Below are 27874 nucleotides of genomic sequence, written 5' to 3'. Positions count from 1 at the left end.
CATTCTTAAATGGGTTACCTCCACGAAAAAGGTTTTAGTTTTTACTTTGCTCTTTCTAAGCTCCCAAAACACGGTGAAGAACTTCTCGTGATTTATTTTTATGCTAAGATCCAACATAAAGTCTGGAAAGCCAAATGACAATTTTTGGAGCCTATTTATTGTGCGTGTCCGCGTAAAGTAACACAAGTACTGCTCGAGCACCAATTTTTTCTCTGGCAATCATGGTTTCACCCTAGAGTGTAAACAGGTCTGTGGTACAGTCAACACTAACAGATCCCCTAGAATCATAGGACAGGTCTTATATGTGCAAAGACTTCGCAGGCATGACAATACTACTCGTAAAACCCTTACTGAATAGCAAACAATGGTAAAGTTACACACAAATGTAATGTTAAATTTGTGAATCAAACCCCCATTGTCTGAGTTGTGTTATTGTGATGAAAGGCGAGCCATATTGACAAAGGTGGGGGGAACGAAATGCATTTAATTTAAAGGCTGCAAGGAATTAATTTAGCTGCATGGTGCCAATTACAAACCCCATTTTTGCTGTAACTAGACACACCAGTTGTCCCCTTTGCTAACATTTCAACGAAACTCTCAAAACACGAGTCTCCCTCTTCTATCTGAATTATGAGATGAAAGACACTCACTTCCTTTCACTATCAGTGATGCTGAGTCTGCAAATCACAATCGTCTTTGATCCTCGGATGCAATAAGTCCCTCTATTCAGGCCCAACATATTCCTTGGGGTACTGGGGTAAATGGGTAATTCATTGGTCCACCACAAAATAGGAGAGACAAAGATTTGAATTCAATAGACAGAAGTTCACCAGGCTGCCCAATTCTTGCACTTTTGGGGCCCTGACGGGCTGTTGTGTGTTTTGAATGTCTTCTAAGGAATGTTTAATGTAATTTAATCCCTTAATCTCACTGCCCTCTGTACTCTGCAGAATGCAGTATGAAAGTCTTTCTACAATAGCTGTGCTTCCTATGCTCATCTGTGTTTTCGTTTATAACTCCGTGGCCTGTATCTGTTCAGAATGATCCTTTAAGTGTATTTGTTAAAAGTGCACCCAGAAGGGATTTTTTCCTTAGTCTATTTACTCTGATTACTCATGTCCCAGGATAATCTGATAATCCTAGGACGTGGATAAATGGATTGACTTGGGGCATGGGTTTACTTTTTTGGGATGAGTGGGGTCTTGGGCCCCGTGGTCTCTACCCTATCTGGTGTTCTTCTGTAACCTTTGTTTCAATCCCAATTGATGGAGTCACTTTCAACCTCCCTGTTTCTTCAGTATAAAGCACTGTCCACTTTCAATCAGCAATATATATGTAGAGTAATTTGCTCCAGGTGCAGAAAGATTTGGGGCCATATTTATACTTTTTGACGCAAAACTGCGCTAACGCAGTTTTGCGCCAAAAAAATTTGCGCCGGCTAACGCCATTCTGAAGCGCCATATTTATTGAATGGCGTTAGCTGGCGTTAGTCGACCGGCGCTGCCTGGTGTGCGTGAAAAAAAACCACGTACACCAGGCAGCGCCGGCGTAGGGAAAAATGGCGTTTGGGCGTCCAAAAATGGGGCAAGTCAGGCTGAGGCAAAAAAATCGTCTTAACCCGATTTGCGCCATTTTTTTTTGGCGCCCAGACGCCATTAACATGACTCCTGTCTTAGCAAAGACAGGAGTCATGCCCCCTTGCCCAATGGCCATGCCCAGGGGACTTCTGTCCCCTGGGCATGGTCATTGGGCATAGTGGCATGTAGGGGGGCACAAATCAGGCCCCCCTATGCCACAAAACATTTTTTTTTTAAAAACTTACCACAACTTACCTTTTCTTCCCTGGGATGGGTCCCTCCAGCCTTGGGTGTCCTCCTGGGGTGGGCAAGGGTGGCAGGGGGTATCCCTGGGGGCTTGGGAGGGCACCTCTGGGCTCATTCTGAGCCCACAGGTCCCTTAACGCCTGCCCTGACCCAGGCGCTAAAATCTGGCGCAAATGCGGGTTTTTTAGTCCCGCCCACTCCCGGGCGTCATTTTTGCCCGGGAGTATAAATCCGACGCAATAGCATCGGAGTCATGTTTTAAGACGGGAACGCCTACCTTGCATATCATTAACGCAAGGAAGGTGTTCACGCAAAAAAATGACGCTAACTCCATGGACTTTGGCGCTAGACGCGTCTAACGCCAAAGTATAAATATGGAGTTAGTTTTGCGTCGAATTTGCGTCGAAAAAAACGACGCAAATTCGGCGCAAACGGAGTATAAATATGCCCCTTGGTGAATTCTGGTCAATACTGACCACAAAAGTAAGCCTGAGGAGATAGCTGCAGTCCCCTCTCTTTGTGCTATAGGTACCATGGATTTTTGAGGTGTCTTGGCCTGGAGCATGCATGCATTGGAAATCAAAACTATTAATCGCTATTAGATGTATGGTATAGGGTTAATATTTCTATACTGCATTCTTACTCCATACAAATGACACAAACGAAGGTAGCTACGCCCAGCAAGTCTTTCCAGAAGAATGTTTTTGCATAACCATTGGTGGTTTGGGAATTTTCATGAGAGATTGTTATAAGGAGCAGAGGGTGGCTTGGCATCAACAAAGATGGCTGTCTTCGCACGAGCCTCTCAGCCAGCACCCATATTCACCTAAAATTGCTGTGCCTATGATCACCACCCACATGATAAGGAATCTGGTCTGGATGGACTAGATTTGTAAGATTCCTAATGTTTGTCAATTTGGCTGCTGTTTATCGCTACCTCAGGACAAATGTGTCCCCAGCTCTACTCCAGTGGGGGCGGGCCATTTTGCAAGAACATTGCCAGGAAGATAACGCACATGAGAAGTCCTTGATCGTGTAGAAGTGCGCTATATGTGAGGAAGAGGCCCACAAAGTGAACACATTCCAGTGCAGGCTGACTCTTTGGAAAACTGTAGGACAATTGGAATGGTGATTTTGACTGCTTAGGCTGCATGGGAGGGTCCCACATCAGAGGTTCTGAGGAACTGGCACATGCTGCAGCTGCCAGTGTAAGAAACAGATGAAGACCCAGCAAAGGTGTTCCACAAACAAAATTAGTACCCCACCATCCCGGTGGCAGAAGTGAATGCAGTGACATACCCAGTAAGGGAACAAAGGGCAAGACTGATTGTGAGGCACTTAGGGAAGGTGGGGGCCAGTGTTTTTTCAACAACACCAAGCACGAACCTTTTCAAAAGCCCAAAACCTCCCAAGAAGTAAAGTAACATGACAGCCCATTTATAGCTACAGCAGCAGTGAAAAGTGGTTTAATTCAATTAAAGTCTTGCAGGAATATGACACATCGGTGGACAACAGTTTCATGCAGCACAGAGAAAAGAGGAGATGCAAAGCATGTGGGAACTGGTAGCGGCATGGATCAGCTGGACAAAAAACCCATAGGCTGTAGCGGAAGCTCCACAGGCAGTATCGGCTGGCAAAGTTCACACTGGCAGTCCAGGAACAAAGGCTGAACATATTTATGCCAAAGCAAAATTGTGTCTTTTTAAAACTCCAAAAGAAGCATGGGACTTGGTAAGGAGTTAATACCCCCTATATCACCATCACCGTCATAGTCATTGAGAACAGCACCTTCCCAACAGCTTAGAAAAAACAGGTGAATAAAAAACAACAATATTCACTCAGGAGCACAATGGGAGCAGGAAACTTTACAGCTCACCAATAAGCCGAAGGCCCGAGACAGAGATGATAGCGGTGTTCTGGTGACTATGACACAGATTGGAGAAAACGATGAGAAAATCGAGTGAGATGGTGTTAACCAGAGAACCATGAACTGTAACTAACACAGCGTGAGATGTAATAGAAGAACCTGATGGAGAACTGTCATCCTTCACAGGAATTTATTCTCATCGAGGCGGATGGATCTTTGGACCCACAAAGGGCTGTGATACAACCACTAACAGAGTTTCAGTACATAGCCTATCAAATTAACACCATGACTTATGGGACCACAGAAGGAAAACTCCACCCAGGAATAAGGTTAAGGGGTTTATTACAAACACAATTTCAAAGTCATGTAGACTATTCACAATACCAAATGATAATATGAGAGGCTGGAATATTTGGAGTGTCAACGCAGATTAAACTGCATAGCCACCCATGAACGGGAGGCATTTCAGAATGACAGGCCAAATAGTACACTTACTATATTCTGGTGTTAATGAAAAATGGACGCATACAATGCTCACATGCAGTTTGCTCCGAAAACAAATGTTATGTGTTAGAAATGGGTTTTCTGTTTGACTAGGGTATGCACCTAAGCCAGGCAGAACCCACCCACTCTAGTCAGGGCAAAGGAGTTACACATCCAAGATAACCCCTGCTCACCGCCTTGGTAGCTTCGCACGAGCAGTCAGGCCTAACCCGGAGGCAATGTGTAAAGCATTTGCACAACACACACGACACACGTGATGCAAAATGTACACCACAAAGTAAACACAACACTTAGCTATGTAAAAATAAACTGTATTGCACAAAACATAATCAGACCAACATTACACGTTAGTAATACCCTGCTACCTTAGCAGTTGTCAGAACGTTACACAAGTTACTAATACTCTGCAAGAATACGCAGTTGTTACATTAGAACATGTAAGTACTCAGGATTCTGCAACATAAGCAGTAGTCAGGAATTACAGTAAGAATTCTATGTACTTGTCATGAATACCTCATAAATACCCATAGAAGGAACATTAGAGAACATATCACAAGTCATAAAAATACATATCAGCAAATCATGTCCATAAAAGGAACATAAGCACATATATGTAATGTCAGGAAAGCAGGTAGGAGATCTACAGTATAAACCCCCCAAGGGCTATACTAGGCTCCTGAAGCCAATATCTCCTAGAAAGTACCTGGTGTCCCGAAGAAGAGGCACTTCCTGTGCCTACAGAAGGAGCATAGGGGGCCACCAGGGCCTGTGGCGGTGATTTGGGGTAATTAAGAGAGCGCCTTTCAAAGCACTATGGCCAAATCTGCAGCCTGGGCTGCGGCGGTGATTTTTCCAGCAGGCAAGACGTGCTTTTGAGAAGCCCTTTGCAGTCACAAAGGAGCACTCTAGAAGCGCTATGCAACCGCAGCAGCACTCCAAGGTGGAAGAAGTTTACAGAGGTCAGGGTCCACAGCACCCTGCCTCTGGAGACTACAGATGAAGAAGGGGGCGCAGGGCTGGAGAACCCAGCAGTAGGTCAGCACAGCAAGGGGGTGCAGGCAGTGGCAGTTCCTCCTTGTGACCAGGCAGGTCACAGGTCAGCAAGGCAGCAGCAGTCCAAGGTGGGCCTGGTGAGTCCTTTCACAGCATCCTGTCCAGTACGTAAGGTTCCTGGAGTTCCCAGAATGTCCAAAATGATGTCTAATTTCTGTGGAAACTTCTCCTGTACTTATACTAGGTTTACAGATTGTTTTGCAATGGGGAAGAGAGGAGGTTCCAACCTGTTACATATGGTTCTGGGAGTGCACTTTCTCTTCTCCAGCACAGGCTCCAAACATCAGTGGGGAATAAATGACCCTATTGTGCGAGGCCAGGGCACAGCCTTTACAAATGCAGGTGTGCCCCGCCTCACCCTTCTCTCAGCCCAGGAAGGCTTTACAATATGTAGATGCACCTCTGTGACACCTCCACCCTACCTGTGTTCAGGCTATCTGAAAAGTATGCACAAAGCCCCAACTGTCAGTCTGCCCAGACGTGGATTGGAGGCAAGCTGCAAAACACCAGAGTCATAAGCACAGATAAATGCGCACTTTCTAGAAGTGGCATTTCTGTGATAGTAATAAAAAATACACCTACACCAGTAAGCAGCATTTCTCATCACTATCACAACCATACCAAACATGCCTATACTACCCCTCATAAATCAGACAATACCCCTTACACCTAAGGCAGGGCATTTCCAATGCAAACATATGAGAGGGCAGCACTCACAGTAGTTAGACACCAAGTTAGGCTGTTTGTCACTACCAGGACAGGCCACGCAGTCTGGCACATGTCCTGCCTTCTACATACATGGCACCCTGCCCACAGGGCTAGCTAGGTCGTACCTTAGGGGTGACGTGCATGTAGTAAAAGGGGAGTTCTGGGCCTGGCAAGTAAATTTAGATGCCAGGTTCCTATGGCAGAAAACTGTGCACACAGGCCCTGCGCCAGCAGGCCTGAGATAGATTTGACAGCCTACTTCAGTGTGTGGCGCAAGCACCGCTGCAGGCCCACTAGTAGCATTTAATTTACAGGCCCTGGGTATAGGGATACCACTTTACAAGGGACTTATAGGTAAATTATATATGCCAATTAGGTATAAGCCAACAAAGGTCAGAAAAATAAGGAGGCAAAAAAGTCTTGGGAATGACCCTGTAAAAGGGCCAGGTCCAACAATATGGTTAAAAAACAAACAAACATTTAGGTCGTAATTATATCATCCTGGCATTTCTGACATTTTAAGAGTTCAGGAAGGCTGCATTGTCAATCCAGACTTTGCAATATGTTGTTAGTTTGAGGAATTATTTATCTCCGGGTTCAGATATATTCACAATAGCCTGAATCACTTTTAGGAGAATACCTTTGTGCTGAATGTACAGGTGAGTGAGATGATTAATTTAGCATTACTTGAAAGTTGATAGTAATTTAGTTGGAAAACTGGGGATGTAGTCCATCATTAGTGGTATAGGTAAAAGATTATAATTAACGTAATTCAGGACTCATTTGTAAGTGTAATAGCGGCATTAGCCAAATGATATTTTGTTCACAGTGTGAAAACGTTTGAGGAGTGGAGTGGGGAGTCAATAAATGGGGTTTTATAGGGATCCAAATGCATAGGAAAACTTCTTTGTACAACTTTTTACTCAACTCTTGGCAACGAAACATACCTTTCATAGTATTGCGAAGTAGTTTTATTTATCTCTGAAAAACATTTAAATTGATTTGGACTAAGTCTTTGTATTTTAATTTAATTGCATTAAAACTGAAAAAGAATGCACTGTTTGAATGTGTCCCTGGCAGCAGCAGATGCCTTTCTACATTTAGCACTAAAAAAAATTTAAGCATGTGATGCGGAGTCTTCACAATGTACAGCGACTTAATACGGATGCACTGCAATAGGTTGTTTTCTTTGTCACTATCTGTCATGTAACTCTGATTGGGTATATTTTAAAACCTTCCATTTTCCAATTAACAAACAACGCCTGCTGCGGTTAAGCACTTGATGAGTTCCAGGTGTTTTGTAATTAAATAAAGAACATGCACAAGATGCTTTTTCTTCATTGTGAATTTTTTAAAATTACATTCCCAAATGAAGTAATTGGATGAAGCAAACTAATTGTCCAAGATCTTGTTGTAGAATTATACAAGTGAACATATTGTTCTAGTGTAAAAGTGAGTGTGAAATTTCTGTTTATATTTTTATTATTTTACAAGTCATTTATTGACTGTGAAAAATGTCGTGCCCTAAGGTAACAACAACTTGCACCCCATCATGCACAATATTTTCGTCAACATTTTTACTGCAAATGTTACATTGATATCATTAATGGTGTTATCAAAGATGTCATGGGTGCCAAATCTTGTGGGGTAATTAGCAGCACTTATTTGTTTTTTTTAAAAGATTTTCAGCGGATCTGCAAATCCTCCACATCGCCCGCCAAAAAGTGAAAAAATAAAATGCTTTTTTGCTCTGGGAGAGTCCCTTTGGGACCTCAGCACCAGAGTTAAGGGGTCAGGGTGTCCGTAACCTGGCCCTTTTTCTTTTTTTTTTAATGTTTTTTTCTGGGACTCTGCTTCAGTCCCAACATGGCTGCCAACACTTCCTTGTTGAAGTGTTGGCAGCCAATCAGATCTTAGCACAAGATCGAGAGGGTTTGCAGAGCCTTGGCGTCCCTATACATAATCCAATTTGGTTTTTCTTTAATTTCTCAAAAATAACAGCACAGATTTTCACCAAATAACAAAAGGTTTTCTTTCTGGACCAAGAGTTATCTTTCTGCTAAGTTTGGTGTAATTCCATCCAGTGGTTCAGGTGCCATTCCTGTTCAAAATCCCTATGGAAAAATGCATGGTGAAAAAGTCATTTGAGACCCCCCATTTTCTCAGCCCCCTTTTGATGGATCACCCATCTCCAGAAGACAGACGCTGAAGTGAGTTGGAAAATTTTGTGAAGATTCATCAAACGGTGCCAAAGTTATTAGCAAAATAAAAACACTTTTTCAATAGAAACTAGGTCCTAGCTATAACTACCTATTGGCACTGCCACCATGTATATATATATATATATATATATATATTTATATATATATATATATATATATATATATATATATATACACACACACATACATATGTATATATATATATATATATATATATAGTGGCATGGTGGCATATATATATAATAAAAAAAATAAAAACACTAGGTTCTCTATATATATGAGATCAAGACCTTTGTTGGTTGAAATGCGTTGGTCGGGTGGTGGAAGCACACACTTTTTTCAAATAAATAAGCTGATCAATTGACTTCCTGGAGTGCGATGTCTAACTTTTGTTGAATGATATATATATATATATATATATATATATATATTAAATGAAAAACACAAAGATTACATCTAAGTTATAGTTATTATAGTTAGGAAAACATTATTTATTCTTTCTATACAAACCCAACGTAAACTATACAAACTTTAGAAATTCTAAAGTGATAGTTGTAACTTAAACTTCTAATTTATGCATCCCCAGCTAATATTACCTTTATAATTTACACACACCTTGAATTTACCATACGTCAGGCACCTCAGTACACAGTCTTGTCACATCACTTGCTCCTCGTTATGCCTCCTCTGGTGAGGTGTATCTTTTTGGCTCATTTCCAGGTTTACAAGTTCTTCATAATACACCAAAATCCATTGATGTTGCCTGGTAGCACCCATGGAAAAGCCTCCCTGGCACAGAAAAATGTAATGCAGTGATTTGTGCTGTGTTACATTGCTCAAGATTTATTAAGCGATTCAGGGTCGTGCAAGGTGGCCTTTCATGGCTTCATAAACCTCACTTAAGGCTTGCATCGCTCTTGCACCGTGCTGTGTTGTGGTGACGCAAACCCGGCCATAAACATGGGCTCATGTGTTTTCTCCCACTCGGTGGGAAATTTGAAACTGCTTCCACTAAGCAAAAGCAAGCATATTTTTCCTTGCCTGTGCTGCTGCAGGCAAGGAAACTGCTATGTCCCAGTTGTGGGCTACCCAGGACATAACTACTGAGCCAGCCCCAGGAGCTAGGGTACCCCAGGCCATTAATGGCTCAGCACGAGGGGCCATGTGACCCCCTTACCTGAATGTTATTGGTCCCAGGGGTGGGTCCCTGGGGCCTTTTCAGGCTCAGGAGGGGACCATGTGTTCCCTTCCCATACAGATTATGTTCGGCTCTGGGGATGGGTTCCCAGGGGCCTTTGATGGCTTGAGGTGGTGGGCTGCATGGCCACCTCCCCATCTAGAACATTTTTGGCCTTTGGAGGCCTGGGGAGAGGGGCAGCGCTGCCTCCCTCCTCACTTTCACAAATATCTGCCCCAGTGGTGGGCCCCCAGAGCCTTTAGTGACTTGGGGGGGCATGCAGCCCCCTTCCCTTTTATGAAATCAGCCCCAGGGGTAAGTTACCTAATGGAGCCCGGCAGCCATTTGTTTTTTCAATCTCAAGAGAGTCTTGCGGGTTTCAAGGAATTGTTTGCTTTTTTTTGTTGTTGCTTTTTTTGCATCGAGGGCTCCCTTGGCTCCACCTTATGAGACATAGAGGGCCAAGGTATCCTTACCTTGCCCAATTAAATTATTTATTTCTGTAATTTTTGGAGAGAGGACTAAGCCCCTGAGTCCTGTAATGGCTACCAGCAACGTTTTTCTGATGTTGCTGGCAGCCAATCAGAGCGCTCTCTCGCAGGTGTCTGACTCCCATGAGAGTGAGGAGGCCCAAGGGAAATAAAGCTCCATGGGCAAACAGAATGCTCTGTTTTTAAAATGGCATGGCCATGAGAGTCTCGAGAGACTCTTGCGAGCCCAACCATCCAGATAGCTATATTTTTTTGTGACCCTTTATTTTTCAAAAACTACTGAACAGATTTACCCCAAATCACATAAAGCACAATCTGTGGTCAGCGATCTAGCTTCCTGCCAATTTTAGTGCAATTTCATTCTGCAGTTTATGCTGTAGCCTGTCATAGAGAAGTCTATGCAAAATGCATGGAGATTTTGCGCTTGAGACCCCCCCTTCTTGATAGATCACCTCAAAATTTCCAGGAAGGAACTGAGGTGGATGAACTGTTTTTTAGAAAGTTTTGTGAAGGTTCTTCAAATGTGGTCAAAGTTATTAGCAAACCAACAAAATGTTCTTTCTACTGAAAATCAGACCTAACTATAACTACCTACTGGGGACCGTCACTAGGTGAAACATATTTGTATTTATGTATTGCGGTCGCACACTAAAATTCACCAGTTATGTTTTCTCAAGTAATTATAACTCATGCCCTATAGTAACCTTAAATTGCTTGCTCGCCATGCATTGCTAATTACCACAAATATTAAATCACTATTAACATGTTCTATAACATCACAGGTAACATGAATATAACATCTGAAATGACATCATTAAAGAAAAAACTCTGCATGACGGAGCACGTGTTATAGTTACTTGTTTTCTGTGAGTGCATGGGGGCATTGATTAATTTATTTTACAACAACAAACCCTTTTGTTGAAGGGCTTTGTTTTACACAGACAGGCTCTCACATCCACTCTGACTGTCACTTTATATACTACTAGAAACTACTTAAGAAACATGAGTTCTCTTAATCAAGAAGGAACTATTCCCGCTCACATCCTCTCTCTTTCTTTTTCTGTCCCTTTCTCACTATCTTCCTTCAATTGCATCTACATTAAAGTATTACCACCTCATATGTTTATTTATTAAGAATGAGAGCAGAGAATTACTAAAAAGTCTTCTCATTAACTCCTCATTTCTCCCAGGGACAGAAACATGTCTCAGAAGTTATATGAACTTGTACACTTTATCTGTGGGTCCCTGCCTCTTTCCAATGTGATAAACGCAACTAATTGGCTTATTTCAATTGATAAAAAGTCATATATCTTTTTCTTAATCAGTAATCATTTTTTACATCCACTGAGGTTGCCACGAACATAGCTGTCAAGAGTATGGGTCCTGACTCTTTGAGTGGTTTATTCTAGATCCTCTAGAGCCCTGCTGTGTCTTTTCCTTGTGTGGATCTAATGGCTAATCTACATGTTTGAGGTTTATAAGGTGCTTGTATATTTTTTATGGATTGCTGCTAGGTTACCATAAGTTCTATTGGCTAAGGAAAATGTATTAGAGAGAACCTTAGCCATGAAGCTTACATATCACTGTTAAGGAGAGCAGAGATTACAACACTGGTTGTTTAGTGCGGATTATGTTGTGTTTAATTTGTGCAGGTGGTTGCTTCTTGTCGAAGAGTTTGGTGACAGGTAGTAAAACAGCACCAACGGGAGAAAGCAGGGATGGAAAAAAGCATGCAAGAGTGAGATAGTGACAGGAAGTGTAGAGTAGTTTAAAAAAGAAGCATGCGGATGAAGGGCAGACAACTTTAGAGTTAGGCAGCCTTCTAATCAATGTTTGTGGGTCTATGAGTGTGTACGCACTTTCATGTGTACAGTTTTGTGTGTGTGCTTGTGTGTGTTTGAACTTACAAAATAATTGGGGTTTGTAAATGTCTTGGCCACATCAGAGACAAAAGACAGTTGGGATTTAATCTCCATGGGAAATATTTTACTTTCACAATTGCACTCATTTATCTGAGCAAAACTAAGTGCAAATACAAGTATCTTCTTTGCACAGATCAGCACATTAGTGATTTGAAAAATTAGACATGCCATTTCTATGCATGTTTTATCTAGTTTTTTAGAAAGTGTGCTTAGTCGGGTCAAAAGCATCTGCGATTTTCTGGTGTGTGCTGAGTGAAAAACTATTCATAAATAATTAACAAAATGCTAGAATAAATAAAGGGCATAATTAGAACACACATAGCTAATATAAATTAATTTATACAATTTAAGCAACCGTTCATTATCACATTCAGGAAATGTAGCTTTTTAACCTCAGGTTATCAGACTGTTTCAAAAGTGGCTGTATTAAATATAATACAGAAATATAAAATAGAACTACGGATCCTTAAAAGTAAATGAATTTATACCACAATTTCATAGCACTGTTGAGATGAGAAAAACAGTATCGAAAATCGAAGCATTTTTGCCGTAAAGGAATACATTGATAAACAGTATTTTCCTTTTAAATTTGAGTTTGCTTTTATACATCAGAGAATGTAAGAATGTAACTGAAAAATAAAAGTCACATATTTTTTCAAGATAATTCATCACAAATAAGGTCATTCATAGGAGATTTCTTCTGCAATAAGTCTTGTCAACATATGATTAGGACAGATATCACACTACCAAATTACACACATTGTTTTGCTTAATTCAGTATAACTGGCCATCATGCACAGGCACAGAGCAGTGACTCACTGATTTAATCGCTAATTGTTATGGATATCAGCGCAGGTTCTGTTTAATGAAGCAGGTCATTGTAGCGGGAAATGCTCTTTACCATATGTACTTTTGAAATATGCCTATGTGGTGATTTTTGCGTAATAGTTCATATACATCAAAGATGGTATGGAGGGCTCTCTGAGCAGAGCCAAACAGTGGTACAGGACAGTGGAATATTTAGTGAGAAGTCTTGCATTGTACTGGGCGTTCTGAAGAAACAGATTATATTTATATTCACTTAACACCAGCTAATAAATAATAACAATATTATATTCTAATTATTCTTTATCTCTTCATCTTAAACCTTATTCCAGATATACTGCTTTAAAACATGCTCCTCAGCTTCAAAAGTGTTTCAAATCGAGTTCTTAATTTAAAAATGTATTCATAAAATAAAAATTCACATTTACATACGTTTTGTGCTCAATGCATTTTGGCTATGGTGCAAGCTGACAGTAGTTCGTAGAAGGAATGTAAGTTAAGCTCAAGTAGAACCTACAATGGAAAACAACAAAATAACTACATAATATTCCGAGCTGAATTTAGAAAACCTAGCAAAAGACACCCAAATGATCAAAGTCGGTTAGGGGAAACCACAAATATGTTTTTATAGACACTTTTCTATAAAAAATGAGGCACCATTAAAAGTATTTTTTTCCAATTTTTAGTTCTCAAAGTCCTTGACCATAACCATGTCCAAGGTTGAAACCTGCAAGAGTTCCCCGGATTTGGATATTATGTTTTTGACACCAAAAGGTCCAATATCAACAAATCTTGATTTTATAGCCTCTGAGGTCAACTTTGCTGCTGGAATAGATTTAAAGGTTTGCCCCAGTCCAAAGTTTCACCTTAAGATATAGGGTCTGATTTAGATTTCGGCAGACCAACTACTCCGTCACAACAGTGACAGATATCCCATCCTCTGAAATAAAAATCCCATGGAAAATATTGGGATTTATATTTTGGTGGATGGGATATCCATTATCGTTGTGAAGGGGTAATACATCTTCCAAAATCTGACTTTTTTTGTTTTTCAAAATCCACTAGCTGTGCAAATCTGGAAGGTGTAGCTGGCCAGAGCTCTACAAGACCAGATTCCTTTACTGTATGATTCAGCTGAACCTAATTTCAATGCAGCAAATACCTCTGAGTGAATGAATGAATTAATTTATTGTACAGTTAACAAAAACCATTACAAAAACATTTTATGTATTATCATAGTAATACAAAACATCAATTTCCCCAAACATAAAATACATTATTATTACATTCTCTTAAGAAAAAGGAACAGATTTAAAATGGACAATTTCAATAAAGTCCAAGAGTGAAATAAACCTTTATGGAGATCTCATACCACAATTACTTCAGTTGAGATATCTCTGTTGTTCACCATCCAGCTGCAGCAGAGAGTGTGTTCTCTGATATACAAAAAATTTATTCACTGCCGCCTTTAAAAATGTCACAGTACAGTTATTCAACATTAGATCACCTGGTTTAAGACATGCTATTACTGCTTGACTGCATGATCGTATACCCCATGGATCAAAAAGAGATTTTAACAAACATCTTCTTTCTTGCACTAAGGTTGAGCAAATACATAAGAAATGTATAAGATCCCTCTTCCCATTCTTACATAACCTGCAGCTCTCCATCAACCTCACCCTTTTCTTAAGGACTCACTTATTTCACCCAGAAGCTTCTCTAATTGAAAATGCAAGAATACTAGTTTTAAAACAAAGGACCAGCCTTCGGCAAAATACAGCTGATATTGAAGGAACTTATAATCATTCAACAACCCCCATGCATGTGATCTTTTTGATAATAATTCTTTATCTTTCAGAAAAGACAGTCTCTTCATGTTACTGTTTACTTCTCTCTTAAAAAATCCTACAGAGAAATCACCCTCCCAGTTTTTGTGCAAACCCAAATCATTTATTGCCAGATCCAAGTAAAGGGACGCAGGAGTCCCGCTATTTCTTTGGCGTTCTTGTCACAGCACCAGGCACAGGTCGTTCCTCTTATTCATTTTTATTCTGTACCAAATATTCACGTCGACCCCTTTCCTGGCTATTATCTAGTTAACTAATCCAAACTCCAAACGTATTTGTGCTGGAGATACGTTTGGCGGTAGGTAAAAAAGCTGCCTATTATCATTATTGTGTTTAAATATAACGCATCGCGTCCACTCAGTGATTCACTACTGTAGGTTAAAGTAGGTACCAAGTTGCTGATATCACTTTAAATAATGGTGAAATACTAGGGCCATTCAGGGATCTTTTTAAGGATGAAATTGTTAACTCCAGTGGCCTGCCTTTTCTTCTATGCTCTTTCTTATGTTGGATAAAACATCAATGTCCATCAAACAATACTCTCAAATATTGATGAGATTGAACTTATTCCACTTGTTCTCCATTTAAAAACATCTATAATTTTTATTTATCCTACAACTGCATTCCATTACCTTTGCCTTTTTTAAATTCACTATAATCCCAGTTTTCTGCGAGTAATCTGGTAGCCTTCCCAAGAGTCTTTGCAACCCAATGTTTGTTTGGTTAATAAGAAAAACATCATCTGCATAAAGCATATTAGAAATACACTTAGGACCCAGCCTAGGAACATGTAAATTCACTACGGGTGTTTGGCAAATCTGCTAAAGACAAATTAAATAAGTAAGGTGCCCGGACACAGCCTTGTTTTAGTCTCTGATAAGTGTATATTTTCCCTGACAAAACAGACCCATCCCCAATTCGTATCCGCACCCACGTATTAATGTAAATGAGCTGAATAGCTTTAAGAAGATCATATGGAATACCCAATGCTGTATGTTTTTTTCCAAACTACTTTACTCCTATATCTTGGAGGGTAATCAGATGATAATTTTCCAGTAAGTCCCTGTTGCCTTTCTTAAATATAGGGTTGATTGTTGACCCCTGCCATGAATCTGACACTATCTGCTCCTGTAGCACACAGTTAAATACTGAAGTTAATACTGGTGCCCGTCATTCTATATTGGATTAATACAAGGCTTGAGAAAACCGGTTAGGACCTGGGGGGCCATCTTGCCTGGAACTTAACAATATTTTCTTTATCTGATCCTCCAAAAAGCTGTCTAAAACTGAGACTTCAGTTTCTAGTCCACCCTTCCAAATGTTATCATATATAAGATCTACTTCTTGCATCCGAATTGATGATTTAAATAGCTCTTTTATGAATTTAACCCATGTATGTTATGCTATATTGAAGTTATCTATTGGGTTTTGTGGGCGATTTATTCTATTTACAACTTTTCAAAACTGCCTTGAATTCTTTTGTTTTTATAGATATAGCACTTAGGCCCTCATTACAACCCTGGCGGTCAGTGAAAAGCGGCGGTAATACCACCAACAGGCCGGCGATAAAAAGAATTGAATCACGACCACGGTGGAAACCACCAACACAGACAGCCACTTTAACACTCCGACCGCCACAGCAGTAGCAACAAAGACTGTGGCGGTAACCGCCAACAGACAGGCGAAAGTCAATGTACCACCCACCCCATTACAACCCGCCCATCCGCCAGCTTTTCCGGGGTGGTACCAATGTCATCAAAAGCACGGCAGAAACAGTACACAGAAGGGAAACCACTCACCTCTCGACACTCAACGAAGAACTAGGAGGCCATGGAGCCCGAATTACAGGTGTTTCCAATGTTGGTGCATCTTCTCATCTACGAGCAGTATAAACGTCGGCAGCGACGACCACGGTGAGTACTGCACCTAGCACACAGGGGAAGGGGGGAGGAAAAAGAGAGTGAGACACACACGCAACACCCCCACCCCCACCCTCAACACCATACACACAAACACACACAACGACATTACATATACACCCCGTAACCCTCTGGAATAATGCAAGGACAAAAGGAATGGAGTAAAATGAGTGTCATATTAGAAATAGTCAGATATACATTACAAATTCAAAAACAGTATTTACAATATATTCAATAGGTACACAAGGTGGTACATTGTCCACTCAACATGTCCGTGGGCCACAGGGCAATATCACATAGGCCAAGACCACACTTGACTCCTGCCTCAATACGGAGAGAACACTGCAGGGGTATCAGGTGGATACACACCGGCCCCTTCAGGAGGATGGGGAATGGGGGGCACCTCCACCAGAAGATGGGACAATGCCACTGCTCCTGGAGGGGCTCCATGCCCAGAGCGATGTCCTGGGGAGTGCAAGAACATAGTCTCTCAAGTCTCCCAAGGGGGTGGTTTGCCCACTGCCTGGTCCTGGGGAGTGCAAAGCCACAGTCTCCCAAGTCTTTCTAGTGGGTGTTTTGCCCACTGCCTGGTCCTGGGGAGTGCAAACCCACAGTCTCACAAGTGGATGCCTTTCTCCACTGGTTCTGGAGGGGGCTTTGGGCCCAGTCTGCTTCATCCTGCCAAGGATAGGGTGAGTGGATGCCTTTCTCCACTGGTTCTGGAGGGGACTTTGTGCCCAGTCTGCTTCATCCTGCCACGGATAGGGTGAGTGGATGCATTTCTCCACTGGTTCTGGAGGGGGCTTGGTGCCCGATAATACAGCACTTGGGGTATGGCAGTTCACAGTCCCTCACCTGGGTGTCTGAGCCAGAAGATTTGCAGTGACCAGGATGCATGATAGTCCATGGAGGCAGGGCTACAGTCCATCTGGTGGCAGCTACATCTGCACTGTGGTGCTAGTGCCGGTGCCGTTGGGGGTGCTGCCAGTGGTGGAGGGAGGCTGTCAGCGGTGCAGGTGGAGGGGCTTGTGGCGGGGCTTGCGGCGGTGCAGGTGGGGGGGCTGGCCGCGGTGCAGGTGCTGGTGATGCCAGTGGTGGGGGGAGGCTCCAGCCCTTCTTCTATAGCCTCGGAAGGCTGCCCACTGGGGCTGCTACTGCTGACAGTAGTGGTGCTTGCGGTGGTGAAGGTGGCGGTGCAGGTGGTGGTGCACCTGGCAGTGCTTGCAGCAGTGCTAGTGGCAGGGCTGCTGGCAGTGCTGGCCTGTAGCCACCAGGCCTTCACCTGCAGCCTCGGACGGCTGAAATGCCTTGCCTGGTGTTTTGTGCCCCTTCCTCACCTTAGCAGATGGTGGTGTCATCTTGGGTCCGGCAGCTGGAGTCTTTGAGGTGGCCTTGCTGGGTGGTTGTGGCTCCTTCCCCTTGCTGGATGCTGTCCCCTTCTTCACTTTGCCAGGTGGTGGAATGGATTTTGCCTTGGCAGTGGTTGGTGGCACACTGGCTGGGCTGACGGGTGCCCCCTTTGATCCTCTGACAGCTGCAGGAACCACAGTGGATATGGACTTGGTGGCTGAGGTGCTGGCCTGGGTCTTGGCCACCCTGGCCTGAGGGGAAGGACGGGTGGGGAGGGGTAGGGAACAGGTCAATGTTTGCAAGGAAAATCTTCTTAGGGACAATGGGGAGGGAAGAGGGAGAAGGTCTGTGAGTGGAGGAAGAGGGACTGGTTGTAGGAGGTGTCTGTCTGCTGAGTTTGGGTGCAGGTGCATGGGCTGGAAGTTATTGTGAGGTGGATGGCTGTTGGGTGGGTGGGTGCTTGCGTTTGTGTACTTTGGGAGGAGGGGTCACAGACACGCTGGGAGAGGACACAGGGGACATGTGCATGGATGTGGGGGTGGTGACTGCCAGTGAGGGGTGTGTAGTGATGGGCGGGCTGGTGATGGAGATAGTGGATGAGGATGTAGTGCATGCAGGTGTGAGTGGAGATGCTACTGGGAGGGAGGTGGATGAGGAGGAGGAGGGGGACACAGTGGAGGCAGTGGATGTTGGTGTGTCTGCATGGGGATGGTGCTTCTGTGAGTGCCTGTGAGATGAAGTGTGGTGCTTGTGTTTGCCTGAGCCACTTCTGTGTGTTGATTTGGGTGAATGCTGGTCTGAAGGTGTGCTTGGGATTGGTTGAGGGGATTGGGACTGGCTAGAGGAAGTTGGAGGAGGGAGGCTGGAGACAGGGACAATGGCTGCCATCAGTGCAGAGGCCAGAGCCTGAAATGCTCTCTATTGGGCTGCCACGCCAGAGTGAATGCTCTCCAGGTATGCATTTGTTTGTTGCAAATGCCTCTCGACACCCTGGATGGCATTCAGAATTCTTGAATGCCCAACAGTGAGGGATCTTAGGAGGTCAACAGCCTCCTCACTGAGGGCAGCAGGGCTGACTAGGGCAGGGCCTGAGGTGCCTGGGGCGAAGGAGATGCCCACACTCCTGGGTGAGCAGGCACAGGAAACATGTTGAGGGGCTGCTGGGAGGGCGGTGCTGGTAGGAGGGGTGGCGGCTGTACCTGTTGTTGGGGTGGGCACGGAGGTGTCCACCACCGCCAGGGAGCTTCCATTGGAGGAGGAGTTGCTGTCTGTGGTGTCCCCTCCTGTCCCCGGCGTGGTGCTCCCCTCGCCCTCCATCCCACTGGTGCCCTCACCATCGGTGGATCCGGCCTCCAGGCCCATGTGGGATGCAGCTCCCTCCTTCGCCGGTGCCTCTGCTCCCCCACCAGATGATGCTAATGCACACAAGGACAGGGTGACAAAACAAAAAGGGGGGAAGAGACAGAGGATACACTTGGTCAATGCCAGCAACAACACTACCGGTGACCAGTCACCAGCCCCTGGGGTACAATGTTTAATGCCATCAGCTGCACACCTGAAACAAACAGAGCACTGACCAGTAGTAGATGCCCACTGACACTATTGGGTTTGGGGTGCTTCAGAGCCTGCCCAACATGGGACCTACCTGGCCATGATCGCACTGGCCTAGGGGCACCCACAGTCCACATCACCACTCAGGTAGAAGCTTAACACATGCAAAGTACTGAATCAGATTTTGTACTCACCCCCTTGTGGCTGCTTTGATGCCCTCAAATGCCCATCCAACTCCGGATAGGCCACTGCCACGATGAGGAACATCAGGGGGGTCAGGGTATGACGGGCATCCTTCCTCATTGGGAGGCCAGCCCGAGCTGGGCCTCCGCCGTCTTCCTTGCCCAGTGGTGCAGGTCCTCCCACCATTTGTGGCAGTGGGTGCTCCGCCTGTCAAAGAGCCCCAGGGTCCACACCTCCTTGGCGATTGCACGCCAAATAAAAATTTTCTGATGGGCGCTGACCTGCAGGAAAAAGACAGCAGAAAAGGGAATTAGTTACCCATCCGGACCATCGCACTCATGGCCCACCATATCCCTCCCATCCCCTGACGGACATACATTGACCACCATACATGCAGCACTCTGCCCAGGATGTCTCAGCCGCCCCCCACATGTGGCTCACATAGATAGCTCTCCATACATTCATGGCCCACACATCATCCTCACAGTGTACTCACCTGTTTGTCTGGAGCACCGTAGAGTAACGTGTACTGGGGTAGGACCCCATCCACCAGTCTCTCCAACTCCTCCGCAGTGAAGGCAGTAGCCCTTTCCCCAGACACAAGAGCCATTGTTGCTTTCAGACACAGGTCACAGCAGCACTTGCAGTGTAGGTCCTCTCCTGTTGAAAGTCAGGTAGCAAGTGAGTGAACAGATAGAACATGGCGGTCACGTCCGCGGGCAGTGCCTACCATCACCGCCGGCGTACATCGCCATTGGCTCCTGGAACACATAGGGCCCAATGATAACCAATGCGAAGTTGCACGACGGTCATCGACTGCCTACCGCAATGGTGCACAGCGCCAGCACAATTACCTCATTTCCACTTGTCCCTCCTCACAGGTCAGGCAGCCTCCATTTCAAGGGGCCATGGCACCTAACTGTGTCACAGCAGACATTGGCACAGCAACTGACTCTCGGATTCACATACTGGTTCTGTAAGGGAAGAAATGCATCATTGTTGCACTAGATGCATGATTATGACCCTTTGCTCACCGTTTTCCTCCCTAGGCTTCAACCGCTGAGGATGAGTATGAGATGGAGACATCCTCCTGTGTACAAACCCCTGGTGGACCTTGTGACAATGGAGGACAGACACATTATCCTAACCTACAGACTTGATCGAGCCACAATCCAAGAACTGTGTGCCCAATTGGAGCCAGACCCTATGTCAGCTATGCGCCAGCCGAAAGGTATCCCCCCTCTAGTGCTGGTCCTATCAGTGCTCCATTTCCTTGCAAGTGGTGCCTTCCAAACAACAGTGGCCATGGCCTCAGGGATGTCTCAGCCAATGTTCTCAACCGTTTTGACCAGAGTGTTGTCAGCCCTGCTTAAACACATGCACAGCTACATTGTATTCCCCCAGGTGGAGGATCTGGCCACAGTAAAAGCTGACTTTTATGCCCTGGGACATATCCCCAACATCATTGGTGCCATAGATGGTACAAGTGTTCAGGAATAGAAAAAGCTATCACTCTCTGAATGTGCAGATGGTGTGTTTGGCGGACCAGTACATCTCCCATGTGAATGCCAGGTATCCTGGCTCTGTGCATGATGCCTTTATCTTAAGGAATGGCAGCATCCAATATGTGATGGGCCAACCCCAGAGGCACGGGTTTGGTTAATAGGTGAGCGCAGGGTCCCCATGCAGTATATGTTAGTGTCTGGGTTTGGGGTTGTCCCTAAGGATTAGTGTGTGCCTGACAGTTGTCCCTCGATATTTGCAGGTGACTCTGGTTACCCCAACCTCTCATGGCTACTGACCCCAGTGAGGAACGCCAGGACAAGGGCACAGGAATGTTACAATGAGGTACATGGGCGAACTAGGAGAATAATTGAGAGGACCTTCATCCATCTGACAGGTGGATCCCTATACTACTCACCCAAGAAGGTGTGCCAGATCATTGTTGCATGTTGCACAACCTGGCCTTGAGACGCCAGGTGCCTTTTCTGCAGGAGGATGATCCTGGAGATGGTCTTGTCGCAGCGGTGGAGCCTGTGGACAGTGAGGAAGAGGAGGCAGAGGAAGAAGATGTGGACAACAGAAGTAATATCATCCTGCAGTACTTCCAGTGACACACAGGTAAGACACTGTAACTTTACTTTACTTTTCAATTTCCCATTGGTAATTGTACATGGCAGCCTGATTTCCCTATGTCTATGGCCACTTACTGTAACCTTTGGCATCTCTAATTTCAGATCTCTGTGGCCCACTCTGGCTCCTGGTATGTTTACGACTGTCCACTACAGGTCATACCAATGTATAAATTAGTGTACATAAGTTTGCAATGTTTTCAGAATGTTGTTCTAATACATATTTCAATCAATTGACAGACTCCGGAATTGTATTTGTTCCAAGGGTGTTTATTTAAGTGCTCATAAGTAGATGGGGATGTGAAATGGGCTGGGCTGATTGTGGAGGAAAGTCCAGGGTAGAGTCCAGTCTCTTGGTACCACAGGTGCATTGTCCAATGGGGCATAGGAAGGGGAGCAATGGCAGTTCAAGGTGGACATGGGGAAAGAGTGGGACACAAGGGTGACAATGAGGAAAGTCTTATTTCCTGGCAGGGGTCTTGGCAATGTTCTCTGTCTCCTGTTTAGATCGCAGGGACTGTTTGCAGGGTGGTTCTCCTTCTGCAGGGGGTGGGGTGCTGATGGCCTGTTTGTCCTGTGGCGGGGCCTCCTGTCCACTAGCGCCGGCGGAGGTGGAGGGCTGTTCTTCGTTGTGGCTAGTGTCAGGGGCCCTTTGTTGTACCATTGCCCTCCTCATGGTCTTGTCCATGTCAGCCAGCACCCCTGCAATGGTGACCAGGATGGTGTAGATGTTTTTTTAGGTCCTCCCTGATCCCCAGGTACTGTACCTCCTGCAGTCGCTGGGTCTCCTGCAATGTATACAGCATCTGGCCCATAGTCTCCTGGGAATGGTGGTATGCTCCCAGGGTGTTGGTGAGTGCCTACTGGAGACTCGGTTCCCTGGGCCTGTCCTCCCCCTGTCACACAGAAGTCCTCCTAGCTTCCCTGTTGTCCTTTGCCTCTGTCCCCTGAACCGTGTGCCTAATGCCACTGACCCCACAGGCCCTGATCTTCCTGTGTTTGTGGGGTTGCCTGGGGTCCCTGTAGTGGTGGACACACTGCTGATTGATGTGTCCTGGGGACAGTGGCATGGGCCCACAGGGTGGGTGTTGTGCTGGTGTTTCCTGTGCGGGGAGGGTCTGTGGTGGGTTGGGACTGTGGCAGGGTAACCGACTGTCCACAGTCCCTGATAGGCCAGGTTGGTCATCGAGATCCAGGAGTGCAGACCTGCTGTCATCACTGTGGGCCTCCTCTGGGGGGGCTGGATGTTGGAAGCAACTCCTCTCCGGTGACGTTGAGTAGAGGTCCTGTGGGCATGCAAATGCAGTGATATTGTGTCTGTGTGTGCCATATTGTGCATGGGTGTGTCTCCTAGTATGGTTGTGATTGCCCTGTCAGCTTTGCCTTGTGTGAGTTGTGATTTTGTCGGCTAGGTGATTCTCTCTAATGGGCATGCTTTGGTGATGGGTGTCCACGCAGGTCTGTGATGGGGGTCCATCGATTGGTGTTACATGCAGGGCTTGGTTTTGGGATGGGTGGGTTGTGATAGTGAGGTATATGTGAGGTGGTGGAGTGATGGGGTGAGGGTAGGAGTTTGTGATGGCATGCAGGTAGGGTGGGGGATATAGTAGTAAAGATATGACTTATCAGAGTCCAGTCCTCCTGCTACTCATGCGAGGCCCTCAAGATGCATTTTTGCCAAGACTTGCTCCTCCCATGTTGTCAGTTGTGGGGAGGAGGTGGGGGTCCACCGTCAGTCCTCTGTACAGCAAGTTGGTGTCTTGCTGCAATGGAATGCATCTTCCCCGTAGGTCGTTCCACCTCTTCCTGATGTCATCCCTTGTTCTGGGGTGCTGTCCCACAGCGTTGACCCTGTTCCCTATTCTCCACCATAGCTTCATCTTCCTTGCAATGGACGTCTGCTGCACCTGTGATCCGAATAGCTGTGGCTCTACCTGGATGATTTCCTCCACCATGATCCTTAGCTGCTCCACTGAAAACCTGGGGTGTCTTTGGGTACACTTTTAATGCCTGCTCAAGAGCAGGCGTTAAAAGTGGCCTTCCATTCTTTAGAATGGGGCCCTATGTACTCTGCAGGAGTAGCGCCCATATTTTGGCACTACTTCTGCAGAGTACATTAATAGCGTCATGAAAGATGACGCTATTGCCCCCTACCCCTACCCTGCGCCATGGTGCAAGGTATTTTAAATATGGCACACACATGGTGGCGGTAGAGGGGTGCTAAGGGGCGCAGAGAAAGTGGAGCTGAACTCTGTGCTCCGCCACTTTCCATAAATATCCCCCCAAGTCTTTTACTAGAATGTTTGCCCTTTATCATATGTTCTTCTAATAGGGTCCCTTTTTGCTTGAGGGGGGACCGACCATATATAATCTTGCTGGCTCACTTGATCTTCGCAATAAAAATGGTACAGGTAGTTATGACTCCTGTAATTACGCCATATTCACATCAAAATGTTCAAAGATTATTGAGCACTTTCTTTTCGCGTTTTGAGGTATATACACATTTACTAAATCTAACAATGTGTTAATATCTTTTATCTAATTATTCAACTTAAGCACAAGAATGTTATTATTTCCTAAAAGTACCTTGCCCACTTCAATTGTCAGAGATATTTCAACAGAAATTTCTAACCCTCTTTTTGGCCACCCCCGATTTTTGTTTTAACTGCTGGTCTGAAATAACACACATACCCTACTAAATCAACATCTTTGAGCACCCATGTTTCCTGGAGGCATATCTGACTTCCTTCTAACAATAAGGCAATGTCTTTCTTCTGTGACTTCGTTTGTATTCCATTAATATTCCATGAACTAATGGATAGCAAGTTATGCTATACATTTGTAGCCTTACTCCCATTAGTTCATGGCCTACGTTTACCATTTAATGCCTCCATTAGCCAACCTACATTTACTTGTGTTCTCCTTTCATTCTCTTGTGAACATTGTGGATGGTGAAACTCCTCAAATTTCTCCATCCTTCCACTTGCGGATCTGAGAACTGACTATACTTGACCCCCCCATCATATGGGGTTGCGTTTATTTGAACTTGTGCACAAACAGTACTGGATACGTGTCCTTTGGGGGTAAGGATAGCTCTATTCCCCAAGCTGCCAAAATATTTTTTTTTTGCATTACTTATTGTGCTAATAACTAATTTTGAAAGGTATCCATAGTGGCTTCCTGCACCTAACCTCAACATAGCCCAGAAACTCAATTGATACTATATCACTCGAGGTCAGTTTTGTCAGTGATGGAATTGAGTGCAGTATATTCAATATATTCCCCTGGTTCAAGAAGTCAGTGAGCCTCTAAACATATATATGGGGGTAAAATTATTTTACTTTAATGAGGTCAAGGGTTGGATAGCAGTATAGCAGTATTCCAGTCCTCTTTTTCCACTGGTGTTCTAACTTGACCATTTTTCACAGTTCCGTCAGCATTTCTCTGATCTCCATCATATTCTAATGCGTGACACCTTATATCTTTTTTACTTGCACTTTGTACCTCTGAGATATAATCAGTTATATATGGGGGTTGTAGTCTCACTTGCTTATTATTCACAGAACGGGTCGTCTGCTGTTGTTGAGATTTATTGTCTGCACTTCCGGGCTCCCACACTATTAAATCCTTCTGCTTGCTGCCTTTTCTGGTCCCAAGTCCCCTGTTTCAACACTGTATTCTTCCTATCATTTGGAGACACTGATGTTTGAGGCTTCTCTGCTTTCATTGTACTTTTGAGGAATTAGCACCCTAATTTAGCTTTGCATTTGAAGTCTTTTTGGCATAATCATCCTCCAACTTTTGAAAAATTGGAAAACAATGTTTACGTTCTATCTCCGGTTGCACCATTACTGGCGACATCTCACCAATTGTTTTCTCCTTCTGCTGCACATCAAGGACCTTCAACATTTCTTAGCTTATTTGTTGCTTTTTTTCAGTTTTTTGTCATTCCCTGTCCTGATGAATGATTTGTTAAATGTACAATGAAGAGATTGGCTTTTTCCAGAGCATCCACTATAGCATGGAGAAGTGTGGCACAATGGTTAGAGCAGCACTGCAGACATCTGGCCCCCGGCCAGGGTTCAATTCCCTTGGACCAGATAATTCTTGCCTCAGTGCCTAATCTAATTAATGGGTCCCACTCTAACTCTGGGCAGTAGCTTGCTTAATCTCCACAACGGCCCTGACAGTGCTTGGATGCCTGGCTTCACCCTGGGGGTTGCCCAGGAGTGGGTACCTCACAGGGAAAAACCAGGAGGGGTTCCACAGCGGTATGCATACATTAACTTGAAACCCTAACGGGTGAGTAGAGCGCTGTACAAGTATGAAGTTTACAGTTTAGAGCATCACTTTTATTGTTCTCACTAATTGTCATACATTGCAATTGTTTTCTCTATTGAAGTTGTTGAATTAATCTTATTTAAGTTAATTACATCCATAGGCTTGTTAACCCTCTCTCTTGGGGACACAACGTTGGTTCGCTTCCTCTTGTGTTTTTGCATTTACCACAGGATTGTTCACTTTTAAATCCTCTAATAGAGAAGTTAGGACCTCCAGGATTAGGTTCAATTTGTCAACTACTGGGGTGCACATACTCTCAATATTTGATGTTGCTGCAAACATTTGAGCACGCAAAATAAGACTATTTAGGACAGCAAGCTTTTGATCAATACCTGATATTGAAGTTGCCACTATGTTCAATAAATCTATTTGGACATCCATTTTGTGTGATTGATATGTCAGTGCCTCAAGGGTCACTTGCAATGTTTTAAACATAACTTCCCACACACTTACTATATCAGCTGCTGGCAATCTCTCATTTTGATTATCTATAGTCTCTTTCTGAGTGTCATGAATAGCCTGTTTCTTTTGATGAGTTTATTTGCTTGGTAAGATATTTTGGGTCACTTTAACAGTTTTTCTTACTAGATCGTTATCCTCCATTTCTCTTTCAATTATATTGATTATAACTGTTTCATCTGATTTAATCAAAGGTATCTTTACTTTCCCTGCCTTATTATTATCAGTCTCCACAATAACTTCTACTGGCATTGGATATCCATTCTTCAATAGGGTATTGTATGCTCAATCCTGATGTTTTGCTTGGGAGGAGATTCTGGCATTACTGATAAAAGGTACATGTCTCTGACAGGGCCCCACCCCAACATTACACTATCTTCCTTCCTCTACTTAATTTCACTTTCTTGATTTTGAAAGCTATTTTTTTAAACCGGTTCCCGGAGAGTCCTTTCTCACATCATCCCTTAGATCATTAGTTTGTGCTATGCTAGATTTTATTGGTGTAATAGGCGTTGTAAGTAGATTTGTATCCTTTAGAGTAGAGAAGATTATTTCCACTGAATCCTTTAAAAAGTCAAACTTTTCTTGTACTTTCAGTACTTTCTAAAACATTTGTGTCACAGGTGATATTAGAGATACATTTTCTCTTCCAGAGATTACCTTCACTGTTTTTACCGTTTGCCCCTTCTGCAACCGTCTCCTCTTATTTGTTCTTGTATGTGCTTGCTTACACATCCTAACCTAATTTTAAGGCTGAACTTCAATTCTTTTAAAGCAACTCCTCCACCTGAGCTTCTCCTAAATCTTTCCACTTTTTTTGTCTTTACTTTGTTGTGTCCCTTTTTTGGGCCAGCTTGAACACCTTGTAGAGTCTGCAGAGGCTGCTTAATAGACTACTATACAGTTCTTCTCACCAATTGTTATCCCATATGCTCAGAGAGAAGATCTACTTCTCTTCACAATTAAATTTGACGAAAAAAGTTCTACATCATATTGGCATATTATCGACATAGATGTTGACCAATTGACAAAGTACACATATGTTGTCAACAGTTCTGCCATTCAGGCTGTGTTGTCACAGCAGCAATTAAGGAGTCATAGGCTATTGATTCTGGTCATGGCCACACGATCACAGTATAGGGCCCGAGCGGGGCACACTGTTAAAAAACCTGGAAGCCGCACCAACCAGGCCATTTCTGCTGGGTCGCAGGGCTCACTCTCTGCAGTAGCTAACTACTGCTACCGCGCTCTTGTCCTTTATCTGACAAACCAAGGGCCTCCAAGGCCTCAAAAAGCTGTGCACCTAATGGACTCGTTGAACTCAATAGGCTCATTTTGGCTCAAAACTAGTCATCAATACAAGGTGTTACAGTCCTTTCAACAGTCTTTACAGACTTAACTTAAGAGCCTTATGAGCCTTCTAGGCACCTTCCCATCAGGAGGATACAAATAAAATGTTACTGTCACTCTCCAGTGCTCCACGTTTTCCTAACATAGCAC

Source organism: Pleurodeles waltl, chromosome 1_2 (genome assembly GCF_031143425.1).
Source record: "Pleurodeles waltl isolate 20211129_DDA chromosome 1_2, aPleWal1.hap1.20221129, whole genome shotgun sequence".
In the NCBI taxonomy this organism is placed as follows: Eukaryota; Metazoa; Chordata; class Amphibia; order Caudata; family Salamandridae; genus Pleurodeles; species Pleurodeles waltl.
Note: the sequence above shows the minus strand (reverse complement) of the source record.